Here is a 19,621-nt window from a genome sequence, read left to right as displayed (position 1 = left end):
GCCAAGCTCTGTGAGCTCACACTGAGCAGCCAGACCTGGATCTCATGCAGGGACACAAAAACCTCGTGTGGAAGAAAGTGTGAGAGCAAAACTGAAACAGGAGCCTGCAGCCCAGCCCTGCCCTGCTCCTGCAATTACAGAGAGCTTTGGGGGCCATAAACAGCACCCAGCTGGTTGCAGCACAGCCCAGAGCACTTGGGTTTCCGTGTCTGGAGTCTCTGCAAGCTTTGCAAGCAGGGATTTAATGGGGAAACACATTTGCACAGGTGAAGTTGAGCTGCAGCTGGGAGGAAGTGGTGGATGGCTGGATGGACAGAGTGGGATGGATGCAGGGACAGTGGAACTCTCACTGATCAAAATGCTGCTAACCCTGATTGCTAGCACAGCTGGAACTGAGCTCCTGGGGAGCAGGAGGGCTACAGTGCAGAGAAAAGTGGCATCCTGCACCCCCTCCCCACAATAAAGAGGTGCTGGGTGTTCTGCACTGTCAGAGCTCAGTACATCCCTTTGGATGTCCAGAGTTGCCAAGGACCCCGCCAGGGGAGTTCAGAGACCCTGATAGGCTGCCCAGAACACCTGGGGATTTGATTTCGACCCCTGGAGCAAGTTGCCAGCTTTGTATGAGGACCTGAAAGTCACAGACATTTGAATAGTGTAATAAGAAAATGATCACAGGGTGAAAATGTAGATTTTAGGATTCTTGGTATAGGGGTTATGGGGACAAGATGGAGGAATCTGGGCGTGTCCAACCTTTCTTCTTCTTCTTCTTCTTCTTCTTCTTCTTCTTGTTCTCCATTTTCTGCAGTGATGTTGGCACTTTGTGATTGGTTTAGAGTAGAAGTGCACTGTCTAACATAGGTGTTAGGTGTTGGGAATTAAGGGTAAATATGTTATACGTAGTTTGTAGTATAAAAGGACAACACAGAGTGCCTGTGGCTGCCCTGCTGAGCAGACCTCGGCTGGGCAGAAAGAAAATTTTATAGATAAGAATTAATAAACAACCTCAAGACCGAAAAGTGAAGAGTCCAGACTCGTTCTTCAGTTGCGCGGGCCGAAGCAGAGACACCCTGCACATCTCAGGGCAGCAATTATCAACCAAAACCCGAGACTGCACCCCTCAACTGGCTGCCAGCACTCTCCATAGGTCTGTGCACCTGTAGAGACAATTCCCCACAGTAGGAGCAGGTCCCAGAGTGCCTCAGCTGCTCCATGCATTGAACAGAAATGCACACCATCCATCTTCCCTCTGAGGGGGATTTCATGCCACCACTTCTGCTTTTTGATCCAGTGGCTGTCACCTGAAACAGCCAGTGCTGCCAAGCACAGCCACAAAGAGAGAGAGAGACACTTGCTTGGTGCAGCACTATTCAAAATATGCCCAAACACATGATGGATACAGTGCCTGAGTGTTTTGACCTTCAAACCTCTCCCTCAGCTTTTCCACAGTCTGCAGTCAGATATGATGGTTGTTTCATTTATTTGGGGTGTGTGGGCAGAGATAGGTGTCTGTTGACTGATGGTATCAGGCTGCATAATTTGCTTTTAATTTATATCTGTCCTCCCCAAGTGTCTAGTGGGGAGAATAAAATAGATCTGAGGATAAAAACAATGGCTTTGGGGCGGGAGGGATGCACAGAACACACAGTCCTCCTCTCCCCACACACGTCAGCCTCTGCTGAACACCTGAACCGACATCAACAACTCCTGTGGGCTTCAAACTATCATGTGAGCTAGGAAATTATGCCCACAAGGACACAGCACAGGGCATCTTGGAAAGGTGAGAGCAGCTGGTGGGATTGCCCAGCACCTGTGCCACCACAGGGACTGGCATTGGTCTGGAACTCATTCTTCAGATTGGTCTGGAACTCATTCTCCAGGCAATCTTTTTGAGACTTTGATTAAGACAACAATCTCTTCGTTTGTTGTTTCATTTACAGCTCCTTCTACTCTGCAAACATGACAGCAGCTTGTGTTTGCAGGGACTGGCAGAATGTGTTAATTAATCCTGAGATGCTGAGAATTCTCTCAGCCTTTGTAGTCACACCTGACCTCTGCATCTGCAGGAGAGCATTTTAATGCACTTATCACCAGATTCCATTGCAGCCATACTCAGCCATCCTGGCTGTCTTGGCCCTCTGGAAGCAGGCAGATGCCATCTCTGCCCTCCTCACCTACCCACACCCATCAGCAGCTCACCTTTCTCCACATGGGGGGAAGGACACAGGCACTGCCTGCCACCTTCACTGTGTGGCCACCTGTTTGCACTGGCAGATGAGTAATGCTGAATTCAAGCACAAGGGTAAAGCATCTCTGCTGGTCCCTGCCAGCATCCCTGCCTGTGCACAGGAAAAGTATCTGTGTCCTTTGCAGCCCAAGACATCCTTATATGACAGTGGTGATGAGCTGACTCTTTACTTTCTCTATAAAACATGTACCCAGATTTAAATTGTCCCTGTGCACAAAGCAGCACTGGTGCATTTAACCCCCCTGGATTCCCCTCTTTGCCATTCAAGGTTTCCCAGGACTCTCAGTTCATGACAGGCAAGAGCCCTTAATCATTCACACAGTGAATTAACTTGTCTGAATCCAGTGAAGATGAGGAGCCAGTATGTAAAAATGCTCCACGTAAGCCAAATGTTCATCCAGTTTGATTTGTTTTTAATGCCTCAGCTCACGTCAAGTCTCAGCTGGGATCTGACTGCTTATTTCCACTGACTGGGGTAAACCCAAATACCTCAAAGAGTCAGGGAGAAACATTCAAAATCATTTTAATAAGAGTGCTGGTCACTCCCAGCTCCAATGCTCACATTGGAAGGAAGGAACTCTTTTTCCTTTTTATCTCTCACTGTTTGCAACCTGGTCCTGCAAGAAAAGCATGGCCAGCAAGGAAAAAATATCCATCCCAACATCTGAACCTCTCCATGCCTTTGATACCTGACTTGACTCATTGCCTCATTACAAAGCACAGCAAGACTGTGAGCAAAACTGAAGGGGAGTCTGAGATCAGCAGAGATTTTGAGCTCCAGAAAGTAACAGCTGCTTAGAAATAAAGCTATTTGGAAGTAAAGTGAAGTAATTTAGCAGTCAAACAACATAAAGAAAGAAAAGTAAGGTCCAGAGTGGGATCAGAACCTTTTCAATGTCCATCAGAATTTGAATCCTGATCCAGCAGGTGGATGAGCCACCCAAGGGATGTGGTTCTATGAGAGGGTGAGCAGTCCAAGGAGCCAGGTCAATGCTCAGACAGAGAACAAAACTGTCATTTCAGCAGAGCTAGACAGAAAGTTACATTTGGTCATACAAAACAATCTCTTTTGCTCTTGGTGAGTGTTGGATCCCAGCAGTGGGTGAAGGACCCCCAGGTTTTCAGGTTTGCTCCATAGACAAGTGATTTTCAGGAGAGCTGGGATGGGGTGAGCCAAGCTCTGTACCAAATTAACTTGATAGCCAGCATTTGGTTATTCAAAGCTAGCAACTGTGGGAAGCCCTTAGAGACTTCTCCCTGGGGTATCTGCACTAGTTACCTAGAAACCCAGGCTGAGTTTTATGAGCAGAAAATATGTTGGGAGGCATGTTTGCCTCATCTGCTTTAAAAAAGAGCTATTTTCCCCTTTTCCCTACCCAGCAATTTCATTAGTTGAGAACTATTTATGGGCTTTAACTACCCCTGGATTTCCCAGCCTTAAGAACATCCCTTTCCACTTCCAGCATTGTGGCCTCACCCAGAAGCAATCTGTGCAAGCTTCCAAGGGATCCACAGGACTTTGTGTGAATAACAAACCCTTTATGGGCCCAATACCCCCTGCATGCTGTGCTGAGACCTTAGAGAGAGCTCCTTGTGAGACTGGTGGGGAGGGGAGGGTGGCAATGGTTGGGGCTGAGGGCAGCTGTCAGAACTCAGTGCATCCCTTTGGATGTCCAGAGTTGCTGGGGGGCTCAGAGACCCTGGCATGCTGCCCAGAACACCTGGGGATTTGATTCTGACCCCTGGAGCAAGTTGCCAGCTTTGTATGAGGACCTGAAAGTCACACAGGTTTGAATAGTATAATAAGAAAATGATCACAGGGTGAAAATGTAGATTTTAGGATTTTTGGTATGGGGGTTATGGGGACAAGATGGAGGAATCTGGGCGTGTCCAGCCTTTCTCCTTCTTCTTCTTGTTTTCCATTTTCTGCTGTGATGTGGGCACTTTGGGATTGGTTTAGAGTAGAAGTGCACTGTCTAACATAGGTGATAAGTATTGGGAATTAAGTGTAAATATGTTATATGTAGTTGTAGTATAAAAGGACAACACCACCCCGAGGGCGGTCAGAGTGCTTGTGGCTGCCCTGCTGAGCAGACCTCGGCTGGGCAGAAAGAAAATTTTATAGATAAGAATTAATAAACAACATCAAGACTGAAAAGTGAAGAGTCCAGACTCGTTCTTCAGTTGCGCAGGCCAAAGCAGAGACACCCTGCACATCTTGGGGCAGCAATTATCAACAGCAGCCCGAGAGGCAGCCAGCCCATGGTTGAACCCAGCGAGTTTTCCAGTTGATTATCCTCCCCTTTTGTCCAGGATGGGCTGAGATTTCCTTGCAGGCTGTTTGTTGACCATCACAGAGCAAGGAGCCCGCTGCCAGCGCTGGTTCTCCCCGCGCACAGAGCCATGGGCTGTGCCTGGCAGGAGCGATTTCCCAAAGTCAGAGCATCGCTTTAACAAAGCCCAAGGCAGGCTCGGTGGCTGGGAGGGAGGCCAGAGTGTTAGCCTTTCACCTCTGGAGGCCGTGGCTGACACCCTGGCTCAGGTTACCAAAGGAAGCAGCCCTGATGCGCTCCTCCCTCCGCAGCAGATGTGGGATCAGCATCCTGCATCCCTGCACAGCATCCCTGCAGAGCATCCCTGCAGAGCATCCCCGTCCTGGGGCTCCATTCCCGGGGAACCTGGCCAGGCTGACAGTTCCATGGCTACAAATTGCCACTGCAAAGCCAGCAGCACTCAAGGATGTGAAGGTGAAGACAGGCTGGGAAATATTTCCCCACTTATTTTCCGTGGGTTTGCTGATCTTTCTTCTCCGGTCCAGCTGGACCAACAAAAAATTTACTGACCCTTTCTCATTATATCATCCTAAAACTCTCTGTAGGTAAAAATATAGGAAAAAAATAGTTTAACTACAACCTAGTTAGGATCACCACATTTCTGTGGGGAACTCTGCTTTACATGTGCTGAGCTGCTGGGGGACTTATTTCTTTAATTACATCAGAAAGAAGCAAAAAGGATTGATTCTGAAAAAAAAAAAAAAAGCCCTGAACTCAAAAATCATCTCAAGCTCCTCAGACTGTTCCTGGACTTCTAAATTTCCTGCTTCCTGACTTCAAGAAAAGTGGGATTGCTGAGATTTGATTCATGGTGAGGTAAACATCCAGATGCTTTCAACACCAGGTTGGATGGGACATTAACCAACCTGCTCCAGTGGGAGGTATCCCTGCCCATGGCAGGACAGTGGAAACAGGGGAATTTTAAGGTCCCCTCCAACTGAAACCATGCTGTGATTCTCTGTGCAAGTGCCAGTGAAGGATGGGGCAGGAGGACAGCTGGAAGTGGGCTGCAAATTGAGTTACCAGAGGGGTTCACCCATTTTCAAGACCAGACTCATTGACCATGCACAAGATCAGTCCCCACACTTGTGTTCCAGGAGAAGACAATTAATCTCAGGTAGACCAAGCACACCAGAGGCTCATCCCTCCACCAGCACAAACCTCCAGGGGCTTGGTGACCCTGCCTTGATGTCCTGTGCCAGCTCAGACCTTGCACATCCCACTGTGGGTGCTCCCAGCAGACCTGCACGATGGATACAGACAGAGTAGAGACATCCAGTGTGAGCACAGGTCTGAATTTGGAGCTCTGGGCTTTTGAACCCACCCATCTGTCCATGCAGGCACCCCACAGGGGCTCAGTGAGTTTTTCCTGCTTTGCAGGAAGCAGGGACCACCATGGCTGTCCAGCAGACACGACCCACTGGTGCTATTTTAACTTTAGGTATTTCTTTTCCCTCCATGGAAGGAAAAAAACAAATACAAGACCTTTTGCACCTGGTGAGGAAGGGCTGTTTGTTTAGACAGCCAAATGAAGTCATCGCTGAGACACGATGCCCTCACACCCCCTTCAGTACTCACTTGCCAGAAACCATAATGGAGTGAAATGACCCATCACCATCCACAGCTGTCTGATACAGCCAGGAATGCTTCTGCCTCCTCCTCAGCCTCCTCCAACCACACAAAAGCCAAACTTATCATTGCCACTAAGCACAAACAAAAAAGTCATCTCCCTAGAACGAAAAGGAGGTGGAAATTGCTGCACAACCAATTTTTCCTGCAGATTGCCCTGTGAACCTTCTAATGAAGGCTGCAGCACTCGAGCCTGCCCTGCTCTGGGGTCTGGCCAAAGCATTACACTGACCCCCAGCCCAAGCAAAATTGCCCTAAAGAAGCTCCAGACTCCTCAAGACAAATGGAAAACTAAACATTTTTAATTTGCATTTTAAAACAAAGGCTGCTAATATCCAGACCATTAACTTGGCAGTGAGGCTTTCACAGCAAAACTTGTTACCCAGTGTGTGCTTTGTTGTCACTAAGGTGTATTAAACACTATTAATTGTGCTGCCTTGCTATTATGCTGTTTGGAGACTTGCCACAAGCCCTCTTCCGCCCAACCTGTATTATGCTGTGAACCTTGGAGGCATTTTAAACATCTCCTGCAAAATTCATGAATGTGAAAAGGAGCCTGTCGATGCTTCCAACATCTTGAGGGGATGGGGAGCCTTCCTGAAGCCCAGCTCAGTTCAGGGTTCATCCTTGGCAGCCACTACATCTCAATCCAAGCAGCCCAGCCCCATCTCAAGCCCTGATTGTTACCAAGGTCCATATGCACCTTCCTTCTAATGAATCCAGGCTTAGGGACATCTCATGCATTATTTACCGAGGGGTGCTTATTATGATTGCAGTGATTTAAGGCAGTTTGTTACAGGCACAGCTCTGAGTGATTGCGATCAATAGAAGAAACAAGAGCGAGCCAATCTGCATAGAACAGCAGCCCCGGTCCTCAGGGGCTGTGCCTCCCTGTTAACCCTTCCCAACCTGGCACAAAAGACAGACACAAAGAGCTGCTTCCCTCCCTCTTGCTCTCCACACTCCGTTCAGGGGTTCTGCAGCTGCTCCAGCTGTTTTTTAGGCAGGATCCCAGGTGCTGGCACAACATTCCTCATGGTATTTAAGGTGCACCTTGGATGTGGCTGTACTCCATCATTAGCACAGATCACGGCCCCTCCTTGAGGCCCCACATACAAAACCTCCATCTCTTTGCCCAGACACCAATTTAGAAACAATGGCTAAGTTGTTTCTAGCAATCTCTAGTTGAATTGCTAGAATTCAATTCTAGCGATTGAGATCCCAGGTTCAAGTCCTGAGGATGGCTAAGGCAGCAGGTATGAAGCAATTACTGCAGACAGGTAGCTGGACACTGATCCTGCCTGCCTGAAAGGTGGTGGGAGCTCCCTCAGCTAGAATGTAGAGTAGTTTTGTGACTTTCCGAGTTTACAGACTGAGAGGTCAAAACTCTTTGCACCTGGTACCTCCTAATGCACAGAATTATGGTTCAGCATTTGCTCTGTGCACCCTGGGAGCTGGAGCACATCTCTGGGCCAGCCAAGGTGACCCAGAGATGCTGCTGCAATGTCCCACCACAGCAGCACGAGGTCCCAAATGCCAGAAACTCCCTCCCTGAAGCACAGGGAGCAGGTAACTGTGTCCTCTGGGCAGGGCTGGGGTGTGGTTTAAGGACAACCAATAAACACTGCTGTGTGTTTATCCAAAACTGCTCACATGAGGTGACTCTGGAGGTGTCTTTCCCCACTGAGGACACCACTGGACTCAGCTCCCTTCACTTCTCCATCGGACCCAGCACAGGGGAAATATATTCATTACTTCCAAGGGGAAGCAAACAGGATGTCTGGACAAAGCACCGAATAAAAGGCTAATGACACAAATGGATATTTAATACAATGACTTCCTCTGATTATCCTATAAGGAAACACTTCAAATGCTGTCCATTTTCTACATCCTGCATCACTGCAACGTGGTTCAGAGGCTGGCAGGGAGTTTTCCACACCCCACACTGCTCAGGTGCCCTTACCTGCCTGCTGCAGACAGTTTGGCACATCATGTACAGCCTGGGGGGCTCTGCCAAGCAGCAGCATCGGAGCATTCTTCCCTCTCACCATCAGTGCTCAGCATCACCAGCACAGTGAGAAGGGTGACCAGGCACTGATCACCTTGCAAAGAAATCCCCAGTGATGCAGAGGAGACCAGAGTTACCTTTCTCCCTGCTCTCCATCCCTGGGATAGCCAGCAGAGCACCAGGAGCTGGGGATAACACTGCCCTGCCTGTGTTCAGCCCCCAGCCTGGCTCTCCAAAGGTCTGTGCCACAGCCTGAACCATCCCCAGGGCACCTCTGTGCTGGGGGGTCACTGAGCAAACAGAGTTTATCCCAAATCCCTGCTTAGATTGAAGCAAGGCAGGATTTCATTAGCACGGCACTTGTTCTGCTGCTGCTGTAATCTCTGGAGAACACACAACTGAAGCCTTTTGCTTCATAGCAACTGGAAGGAAGAGACAAGAACAAAGTAGTTCAGTTAAAAAAAAAAAAAAATTGTTTCCAGAGTCACCGTGACCCGATGATTGCTTTGGGTTAAACTAAATCCAACCCAATTGGCCAAGAGGCCACAGACATCACTATGTAGGATTAAGCTTAGATTTCTTTTTGCTGGTGAGAGAAGCCTGAAAAACTTCTCTGTAGAAATTACCTTTCATTTCTCTGTAATTTTTGATGTGAAAAATTCAAGTGAGAGTTGAGCTTTATATGGTTACTAAATAGCAAAATAATGACACCATTAGGAACACAAAGCTGAACGCAGAAAGTTCTTTTCTAGTTTAAAACTCATAGGTTTTGTTAACAGTTATTTCATTCCAATGTCTGGCCAGCACTTTGTTTAAAAGAGGTCTTTGTTAATATTTTGATTAAGTTAATAAACATTATTAGGCAAACTTGCCTCTACACAGCTAAGGAAGACCTCCTAGCAAAACCAGAAGAGAACATTTGACAGTCCTAGAAATTCTAAGATAAGGAAATACACAGGAAAAACAAAAAGGAAATTCCCTCAATATCAGCAGTCTTTAACCATCCCAGCAAAATTAAATACATAAATTAAATGAAGTCTAATTAAACAGCAAATTTTATTACAGGCTATTTTCAAGGCACTGTTCTTCCAATAAAGGAAATCTATAGTCTGGGGAGGAAGAGGAATACTTTCTAATGTCTTTTGAAGTCTGACTTTCTTCCAGCAATTTGTACACTGTTTGCTGGGATAATTCCACTGGAAAAAAAAATTAAAAGGAAAAACCAAACAAAACTAAAACCCCTTTTCATTTCTCAGCAACATCCTTGGGATATAACTTGCTTTCCTGATGCAATAAAGAAAGTTGTGCCCAATACAGCCATTGCTGGTAGTAATCAGAGTCTGGTATCTTTGTACATGGTGTGAATTATAGTTATTTCTGTAGCAGTGATGCAATAGCAGCTTTCTACCCATCTTGAGTTGTTCCTAAGCTCAAGGGAAAGAGGTTCATTCAATCCCATCTTTGCTGTACAGCTGCTTTAGGAAAGAAGCCAGTTAATGTTCCATCCCAGGCCAAGAAAAATAATTTTTAAGGATGAGATAAGAGAGAATTTGATCCTGTATTTACAGCCCCCATTGCAACAAAGGCCAAGGCAGCAGACCTGTGGGAAAGCCTCTCAGTCTCACAGAGCATCAGTGGCACCAAGAAATGTTTGCCCCAGAGCAATGCTCCTCCCAAACACCTTTCTGGAGCTGCACAAGGGATTAACCAGTCTCATTATTTGATAGCTCAAAGCTCCCTATTGATTCCCAACTACTGCTGACACTAAGGAATCACAATTAACTGTGGTCAGTTTTCCTGCTGGGACAAAGCTGCAGGCAGAGCTGTGCTCCCATCACCTGCTCACACAGCCTGACACCAACATTGAAATCAAGGTGCAAAATCAGGAAAACACCTTCAGTCAGATTCAAGGCCACCTCCTTCTTCTCCCACAGGAGCCCTGGGCTCCAGCCTGGGAACAAGTCCCTGTTGGCTCACAAAGGAGCTGTTTCCCCAGGCAGCAGCTGATGCTCAGCACAGGCTCAGGCACCTCCAGCTCACACAGCCCGACACCAACAGAGAAATCAAGGTGCAAAATCAGGAGAACACCTTCAACCAGATTCAAGGCCACCTCCTTCTTCTCCCACAGGCTCCATCACACCCTCCAGCCTGGGAACAAGCCCCTGTTTGCTCACAAAGGAGCTGTTTCCCGAGGCACAGCTGATGCTCAGCACGGACCCAGGCACCTCCAGCTGCTGGCGGCTGGCTCGGCACAGGAGGGGAAGAGTCACTGGGGCTCAGCAGCAAGATGGGACCTGCCCTTCTCCAGCTGCATCCGTTGTGCTCTTGGGGCCGGGCCAGGCTCGAGACAGAGGATCTGACGGGGTGGAAAAGGAAATTCTGAGCATTCCTCATCCAGAGTCTACATGCCAAGTGAAATGCAGCCACGGAGCGCTCGTCTGAGGGTTGGGAGAGCTGCAGGAATTGCAGTGGTTTAGAGCACTGCTGTTGAGCTGGGTCCAGAGGAACCAGGCTGCTTGGGGGATGAAATCATCAGCCTTCCAGTTGTACTGCTGCAACAGGTGAAATATCAGGGGGAATGTAAATCCCGGGATACACCCTCCAAATATTGAATTCTGGTCTAGGAAAAACACCTGCTCCAAAATGTTCTGAGCATGTGATTTTAATTTTCTATGACCTTTTTACATCTCTCCTTAGCCAGGCACAAAAATATCCTCCTCAGAAGAATTTCTGCCTGGAAATGATGGTCCTTTTTCCCCAAGTCCTTTTAAAGGGAAGAAAATTACTTGTCTTCCAGAAATATGCTGCTATGAACAAGCAGTGCATGAACTGCCTGTTAGGGGGAAGGAAAAAAAAATTCTTGTTCTGCATGAGGAATTCTTCAAATGCTCATCCATGCCCATCCCAGCTATATTCTGAACAACCTGATCTCATGGAAGATGGCCCTGCCCATGGTGGTGGGGTTGGAAATGGATGATCTTTAAGGTCCCTTCCAACTCAAATCATTCTGTGATTCTATCCTAACAAACATAACTGTAATGAGATTAAAACACAACAGCAGGAAAATCCAACATAAATGTGTGTGACCTTGCTAATTAACAGTTGAAAATATCAGCCCTTGGTTGCCTTCTGCCTCCTACCAGTGCATTATTAACTTTCTAAATGGAAATATCCCACGAGCAGAGTCATGGCTACTGTGATTACAGCATCATGATAAATGCCCTTTAGTGCCCCATCTGCCTTCAGAGGGTTTTGGGAGGGACTTTACTCCATCCCCGCAAGAACACCAGCTCCTTTTCATCCCCTAAAGCACTGTGTGGTTTGCGGGGTTGTTCCAGATCCAGTCACATCCCCTCAAGGACTGTTCACCCCAGGTAATTCTGGTCCCATGGTGTAGCTGGGGATCTGCAGGGATGAAGAACATAAAAACCACACAAATATATTCCTTTTATAAGAAATGTTGGAGAAAGGTCTGTTCAATATTCATCTCCAGGGGTGCCTGTCAAGTATCCCATGGACTCAATGATCCTTGTGGGTTCTTTCCAGCTCAGGACATGCTAATATTCTGGGTGCACTCAAACCTTTAAAACTTCCAGCATGGGGGAGCTGGAGGCAGCAACACTCCTGCCTTGGGGAGAGAAGACTCATCCCCCCTAAAACATAACCTGTACCTTCCCACCCCAGCCTGACAGCCAAAATATCAGCCAGAACCACTTCAGCACCTCACCCACTCTGTCCAAGGCTGCTGCTTTGATGGGCCAGCAGCTCTGGTCCAGGATGGCTTGGACAGAGCTCCCAGCCAGGTTTGGGTCCAGGCATTTCTGGCAAATGTACCTCTGATTCAACAACTCACTGGGTTTGGAGACCTGGCTTTTGAAAAAAGCTCAGCTGAAATCCCTAGGGAACAGAATGGAGAAGGGTGCCAACAGCCAAAGGGAAACAAATTGCTCAAAGACTCTTCCAGGAAGCTGGATCACGCTCTATTGGCATTGGCCACACAATGTTTTTTTCACCACAAAAATAATGTTCCTGCCACTGCTACCACTTATTTCACTCCAGCACTGGGAAAACACTCCTGTCTTTGTAAATCTGCTTCCTGAAAGGGTTCATAAGCCTCCCACTTGCACCATTCAGTGTGGGACTCATTCCAGGTGCATGGCCCAGGTGCACTCAGGGGTCACCTCTGGTTGTGGCTGTGTCACATCGGCTTGGAGTAAGGCGCAACCCTCTTTGGACACCTCTCCATTACTGTGAGCAGGAAGGAGGATGACCTTCAGGAGGGAGAACCCAAGAAAAGCAAAATGTGAGGCATCATTATTAGGGAATTCTCCAGAAATCTTAGTAACATACCCAAAACTCGAAGTGCCTAGAAATATAGGTGTATACTTCCACACTTCTGGTGTACTAGAGGTATAAATTATCCCCAAGCAGCTGATCTAAAAGCACTTCTGCTCCCACATGAAGAACAGTTTCAGGCTGAGATGACTGTGACTTGAGCAGGTCAAGCTGGGGGCACTGGCCCCACAAGAGAAATGGGTCACAGATCAAACATGCAGGAGGTTTGTGGTGGGGATGTCACTGACACTTTGTCCATCAAAGGGCTCAGTTAACAGCTGTACCTGCTGCCAGCAGCAATGCACCAATGCTGCCTAAATGGCTTTTGGTGTTTAAACTTGCTCACATGGATGCTTCTTTCAGCTGGATTTGTTACTCTCAACATCCTCACTAAACCATGCCATCAGTGCTCTCTACAAACTGAAGAAAAAGTCTCCTTTCAGGGCTGATTTCTGCCAAAACTGCTCAAACTCAAATTCACATTCCTCTAGCCAAAATGGCCAATGAAAAACTTTGGGATAAATATCAGTAGCAACTTGTATTTCTTGGGTAGAGCAGAAACCTCCCAAGGCAGGATAACCTACATGCCTGTGGGTGCAGCAGATGGAGCTTGTGCTGAGCTGGCACAGGGCTTGCTCTCTTGTTGAAGGACAAGTGACACCAGATCCGCAGCTTTTCTTCCACATTTCTTCACAGGAAACAGTTGGGCTCCAGGAACAGCCTTGCAGCACATGTGCTGGGGGTAAACAACTGCATTGCTTCTAAAACAGTGCAAACATGGGCCAAAAATCCTTGCCCTGAAAGGGTTTTTCCAGCCCTGTGTCCTGCGGTCCTGTTCCTTTGACCTTGCCTTTCTAACATTAACACATACCACACATTTTTCAAAAAGCAACCAGCAAAATGAGATATTTCACTGCATCTGATCCTCCCAGGGAGGGATGAGAACAAAACCTCCTAATGCACGTTAATCCCATCACTAGAGCACTGCTGAAAGATGGCTGATACTTGGGACAGGAGAAGGGATAGGAAAGGCTCCCACATCCCACCCTAGCAGTGGCTGCCTATCAGTGGATGGGGAAAATATTCTCAAATATAGTTTTTCCAGCATAAATAAGTCTGCAGCAAGGCTCACAAAGCAGGCAGCAGGCTCTGCAATCTGCCTGTGTAAGGTGTTGCCTCAGGCAAGGGGTGGCCGGGCAGTTTTTGGGTGATGGGAAGCAAACCACACTGGTTTTATTGGGTGATGGGAAGCAAATCTCACTGGGTTTTTTTGGGTGATGGGAAGCAAACCTCACTGAGTTTTTTGGGTGGTGGGAGGCAAACCTCACTGCTGTGCACATTTTGGGTCAAATCCCCTCCTCAGCAGGAACCCTTGTGTGTCCATCTCAGAAAAACCCAGAACAAGACAATTTGCATCCATGGGACTCTCAGCCACTGGACTGGGGGAGAAGAAAGCCTCTGGCAAATCCATTGAAATACCAAGAGAGCCTGGATGAAGGGTGAGACCTTCAACAGGAGGAAGGGAGAGTCAAGCAGCAATTTCCATCCTGGGGCCGGGGCAGGTGGCAGCAGCAGCAGCCGGGCTGAGCACAGACTTGTTCTCATTTTTGTCCTTTGACCTTCTCCCCTCAGCAGCTGAGCCTTGTTTACTGGCATTTCAGCAGCCCATCTCCTGTTTCCATTAACCCTCGGAGAGGTGGGAGGCACAGAAAGGAATGGGTTTGCACACTGGGTGGTTGGTGTGAAGGGCAGTGAGCTGCCCTCAGGACACACCACAGGCACAGATTTATCCATGGGGGAAGCACAGGGACAGCAGCCTGGCATGGGCTTGCTGCTTTGCCTGGTCCACAGCACGCTGGGAGAGGAACAGCAGTTCTGAGGGCTCTGGAGCCACCAGCTCTGCCTCTGATGCTGCACATCTGGGGGGCTTCACTCTTCTGACAATTAGACAGACAGTGTCAAAACCAGCCTTGCTCTGCCCTCAGGCTGTGTTTATTCAGCACAGAGATGAGACATTTCCAGCATTCCTCCACCAGCCTGACCTTGTAAGAGAATAAAATCTGAAGGATCTGTCCCCTGCAAATCACACCGTGGAGACTTCAATGCTCCTGAGCAGCCATGCTCCATGGGTTAAATCCAAGGGTTTAACAGAAAAACACAGGGAAAATATTGCCTTGCTGACACTGAGAGCCACTGAATGCAACTGATCTGAGCCACTTCTGGCCAAACAGATCAGAGATTATACCTGCTACAGGGAGGAAGGCACATCACTCACTCTCCCTCTTGATAACACTGCAGTTACCACAGCATGTCTGGTACCTGGGTTATAGATCAGGATTTTTTGTGGGGACAGTCCTGGGACAGTCCTGAGCCATCCTGGCTCTGAGGCAGGCCAGTTGATGTCCAATTAATTAATGCTCCAGGAGCACACATCCAGGAAAAGCCCTCCCAAGTATTTCCATTTTCAGCGCATAGTGAGAAATAAGCTCTGCTTCCCTGCAAAATAATTGAGGTTTGGTTTTGGGGTATTTATGTTTATGGATTTTTTGCTTATCTCTTGTCTTTTTCCTTTCTCTTTATGGAATCTATTAGTAGCAACAAAGAAGAAATTTCATCTTGCCAATTGCAAGGCATCAGCCCTCAGTTTGGAGAAACCCCACAACCACTCTCCAAGATAAATGCTGATTTTAATGACAAGCTGTCATGCAGTTATTCAGGCTGGACAGACAGACAGACTGAACCTCCTTCCACTCCTAAAGTGTTTCAGCCAGGTCACAGTCAGCCAGCCTGGCTTAGCTGTGGGTTTATTTGCCATACAGGGATGGTGAAGGGCACAGATTTATCATTATTTCTGCAAGCACAGGCTCCCCACCCTGTGCCTGGGAATTAACACATGGCACAAAGAACAAATTGAGGATTACAAGGACCCCTCAGTCCCTGCAGTGTCCTGCTCTGCTGCTGGCCCTGGGGACTGAACGCTCCCCTTGCCTTTGTCTGATCCACACTTGGGCAGGTGGCAGCCCCTGGCTGGACCAGACACCCTGCAAGCATCAGGGTGCTGATGAATATCCATCTAATTAGAATTAGGGATTCTCCAGACCAGCCCGTGGACTGCAGAAATTAGCTAGTTTATTCCAATAAAGATGCTAATACGGGGAGCTTTGTGAAGGGCGAGAAATTCCCATTGTCATTCAGAAGCAATTTGTAGCGGATTTGAAGCCTTTGAAAAGGTGACGTGCTGGTGGCTGGGTTTGTATAATACCCATCCCTGAAACTCACAGCTGAGCATTCTTCCCCTCCATATGCTGCAGTGCTGCCCAATTTGTATTCCCCGTTGTATTCCCTCGGTGAGGAGGCAGTGGAGCAGAGCAGGGAGTGAGAGGGGGTCAGTGGCAGTGCCACAGGGGAGGGTGATGTCCCAGGGATGGGGGGACATCAGCCCTGCACTGTGGGGCAGAAGGGTTTTGTGTAATTTCAAACTTGGCTGCATAGCCTGAAACGGGGAGAAAGGTCTAAGGTGCCTCCAGACATTTGTATTTATTATTTAATGCTTCTTTGGAGTCTTCACGCAATTTTGGTGATATTGTGACCCTCCACATTGCTCCTTTGCTTTTCGAGCTCAGATCTTCATTAATCTTTATTTCTAGTGATTGATGTTGAACACTATCTTTCCAGAACAATCCCAAAATCCTTGGCTGAACTTTTCAATTTAATTTAATTTTACCTCACCGCTCACTCCTCCCGAACTGGAGACTCTTCTGGTGGTGTCCTGCATGAATCTCCTGATGGAACTGAATTATCTGCGGAGGCCTAAGCTCTCCAGATTGTTTGGCAGGTGACTTTTTCCTCACCTTGTAGCCAGACTTGCCTCTAACGCACCAGTGTCTGCAGCAAACCTAATCAGCACTTTAGGAACAAAGCACTTGTGCAAACTGCAACCTAAACTCACATAAAACCCTAATGCCTCCCTAAGCTCCTCTCCGTGGATCGCTCAAGGAGACATAACGATGTCAAAATGTTTCTCTAACAGCTGCCTGGAAACGGAGGTGGAGCTCTGCAGCACGGCAAAGGACTATTTTTGTGGAGAGGGCATCCTCTTGCCACTGACGTTCCATCCTCTGCTCTTTCCATCCCGTGACATGGAGTCAAGGAATGACAGCAGAAGCCGTGAGCAGCTGGGGCTGCTCTCCAGAAGCCCAGATGCACTTGACTCCTGTCCATCTCCCTGTCTCTGCAGCTTTATCCATGCACAGCCTGGCACTGAGTCTCACATTTGCTGTGGATTGCATTGCTCTGTTAAGTCCATTAAGTGCCAGGGGTTGCTCTACTGTAAATGTCACTCCAAGGCTCTCAGTCAGGTATTTCAACCCGTGCCTAAATTTAAACACAGCATGGCCATGCTGAACCCAGAGGACTACTCCCATGCCTGCTGCAAATTCTTTAAGGTCAGACAGTTTAGAAGCACAGGTGAGGGAGGAGAAATATTTCCACCTGCTCAGGATCCTGCCTTTGCCCATAGGCCATGGCCCTGCTTAGGAGAGGACAACACTGCCCAGGTCAGAGCCCATAAATGCTTACTTTCAGCCACACTGAAGAGTTTCACATCTCTAGGAATGAGACAATCAGCAGCTGCAACTGAACCAGTACCAGGTTTTGATGCTCGAAGCAAGCATCAGTTTAAAAGTAATAGGTAGAAGAATATTAATAAATAGCTGCCTAGGCAAAAAGGAGGTTTGGTCCCCAGCCAGGGCAGCTGATGCATCTGTGGGATGTTGTTGGCTGTGCAGCCTGGCTTGCCATGGGTCCCTTGTGTGACCAGAGCACAGATGAGGATCACACAGAGTAGGAGAGCAGTCTTGGCTGAGCTCAACTTTGTACTCTGAAATAAGCTAAATTCAGCTCTGAAACCCCCTGAGTAGGGATTACAGAATCTGTTTGTGATCACAAAGTGCTACATAATTGTAACTGAATACTTCTTTTTCTTATCTTATTTGCAATGTCAATATGAACTTTAATTAAAAGGAGGGGAAAAAATGTTTCTCAGACATTTTGGCCAGCACTGAAGCAATGCTTTACATTATCTACCCAGAAAGAATAGCTTCACTAGCAACACAATGAATTTTTTTAACCTCTTGAAAAACAGAGCAAAGATAGTATTTTATTTTTGGTTTCCAACTAGCTTAATTTTCTATGTGGGGCTCAGAACTGGGGAATTTTCTCTGGTTCTGGATGAGGATGGGGCCATGGTACCTTCCTATCAAATGCAATAGGGAAAGGAGAAAAGAATCAGTATCACCAAAATGTCCAAAATAGGTCAATCAGGCTCAAGCGAAGGAAAAGTGTAAAGATGAGGACAGAGACCCAGCAGCACATGGTCACAACACCCCCACACTGAAGCTTCCACAGGGAAGAGGGGAAAGGAAAGGTTACTGTGCTCCAGGCAGCAAAAGCTTGGCCTGGCAGTCCATCCCTCACTCCAGTCTGGTGACATCCACAACCTTCCCATGGTGTAGAAACCCCACAGGCACCCCACAAAACACAGGTGTGACCTGTGAGTATAGGTGTTGGTAGCTTTGTGCACTGGAGGGATGAACAGATCCCCCTGCTCCCCAGCTCATCTCCTCGGTGGCTCTAGCTTTAGCTCTGCAGCTCAGGCTCTTTGGACCCCCATTTTAGTGCACTGAATGCAGGAGAGGGGCTGGAAGGAAGAATGCCCTCCCTTGGGGACACAGGTTTCCCAGTGCCACCATCAGCCCTACCAATACAGCTGGGTTGTCACCTCCTGAATGGTGCCATTGTTCCTGCCTCCAAAACAAAACAGACACAGGAGGCGTTTCCACCCAAAGAAAACCAGTTTCCACTGGTGACTTCTTCCCCCCTTGCTCGAGAATCCTCCCTCCCTTTCAGGGCCCCTGTAGCTTTCCTTTGTGCCTCTTCCAGGATGAAAAGAGGTAGTCATTGATTGTATTAATAATTCAGGGCCTAATCTCACAGACGGGTGTTCACAGCCCGTGAGGTGGCAATCTTTCATCTCGAGATCAGGATCAGCCAGATCTTTTAGAGGTCAAGGAAGATAGCTGCAGCATGGAAAATGCCTTCAAAATAATAGGTTTAGGCAATCCTCATGCATGGATGGAAATGGCAGATGAAAAGCTTGTGTGTCTCATGGCCTCAGTTGCACCTGCATGTCAGCCTGGTAATGCCCAAAAACTACTGAAGATGATTTCCATCAGTGTCAGTGAGCTGTGATCTCTGCCACATATCCCATGGCACGGGGGCTGGAACTGGATGATCTTTAAGGTCCCTTCCAACCCAAACCATTCTATGATTCTACGGCATACGCCAACCCATCAATATTCCCCAGGTCACCTGAGTCCTCCTGCTTCTCAGGACAGCCACCTGCCTCCTGATAATGGGTCTCATGTTCCTCTCCTCCCATGGCCAAGCTCCTCCTTTAACTGCCTGTTCACTCACGTTGTCTTAATCATACTTGGAAGGACAAACTCTACTGGTGCTGTTTGCTTGTTTGGTTTGTGGCCAGGAAGGTCCCTGCGCAGGCAGAGTGGCAAATTCATCTCCAGGGCTAATAAACTGCTCACAGGCCCTAAACTGGGGATTCACCAGACAAGCAAAGAAATGAGAAATCTGAATATGCTGGATCTAATTTTAACCTGGGGCCAAAATTTACATCAGTACTCCTGGAGTTTCCCTGCAAGGACAATGAAGGCCTTTTCTTGCCCCAGGACCCTCAGTCATCCCCACCACTGCCCTGCCAGCTGGGTGCTGCTGTCACCACCGGGGCTGAGCTCCCCACAAGGTGCCCATGCAGGGCCGTTGCTGCTCTCGCACCTCGCAGGGAGTTTATGGAGGAAATGGCAAGGTCAAAGACATGCACCTTGCACCTGGAACTGGAGGTGCCAACTCCTGTTGTGATGCCAAACATTAACGGGTGCGCCGATAAGAGCCGGGGGAAGCGGCCAGCGGAGACTTCTGAGAGTTCCCACGAATGCAGCTGTGCCTTGGTGGAGCCTCCCCACTCTGGGGCTCCTGGCTCCCAACAGGATCCGGGCC

This window comes from Zonotrichia leucophrys, chromosome 10 (assembly GCF_028769735.1).
Source record: "Zonotrichia leucophrys gambelii isolate GWCS_2022_RI chromosome 10, RI_Zleu_2.0, whole genome shotgun sequence".
Classification (NCBI taxonomy): domain Eukaryota; kingdom Metazoa; phylum Chordata; class Aves; order Passeriformes; family Passerellidae; genus Zonotrichia; species Zonotrichia leucophrys.
The sequence above is the reverse complement of the archived record's forward strand: the minus strand, read 5'-3'. Positions refer to the sequence as shown.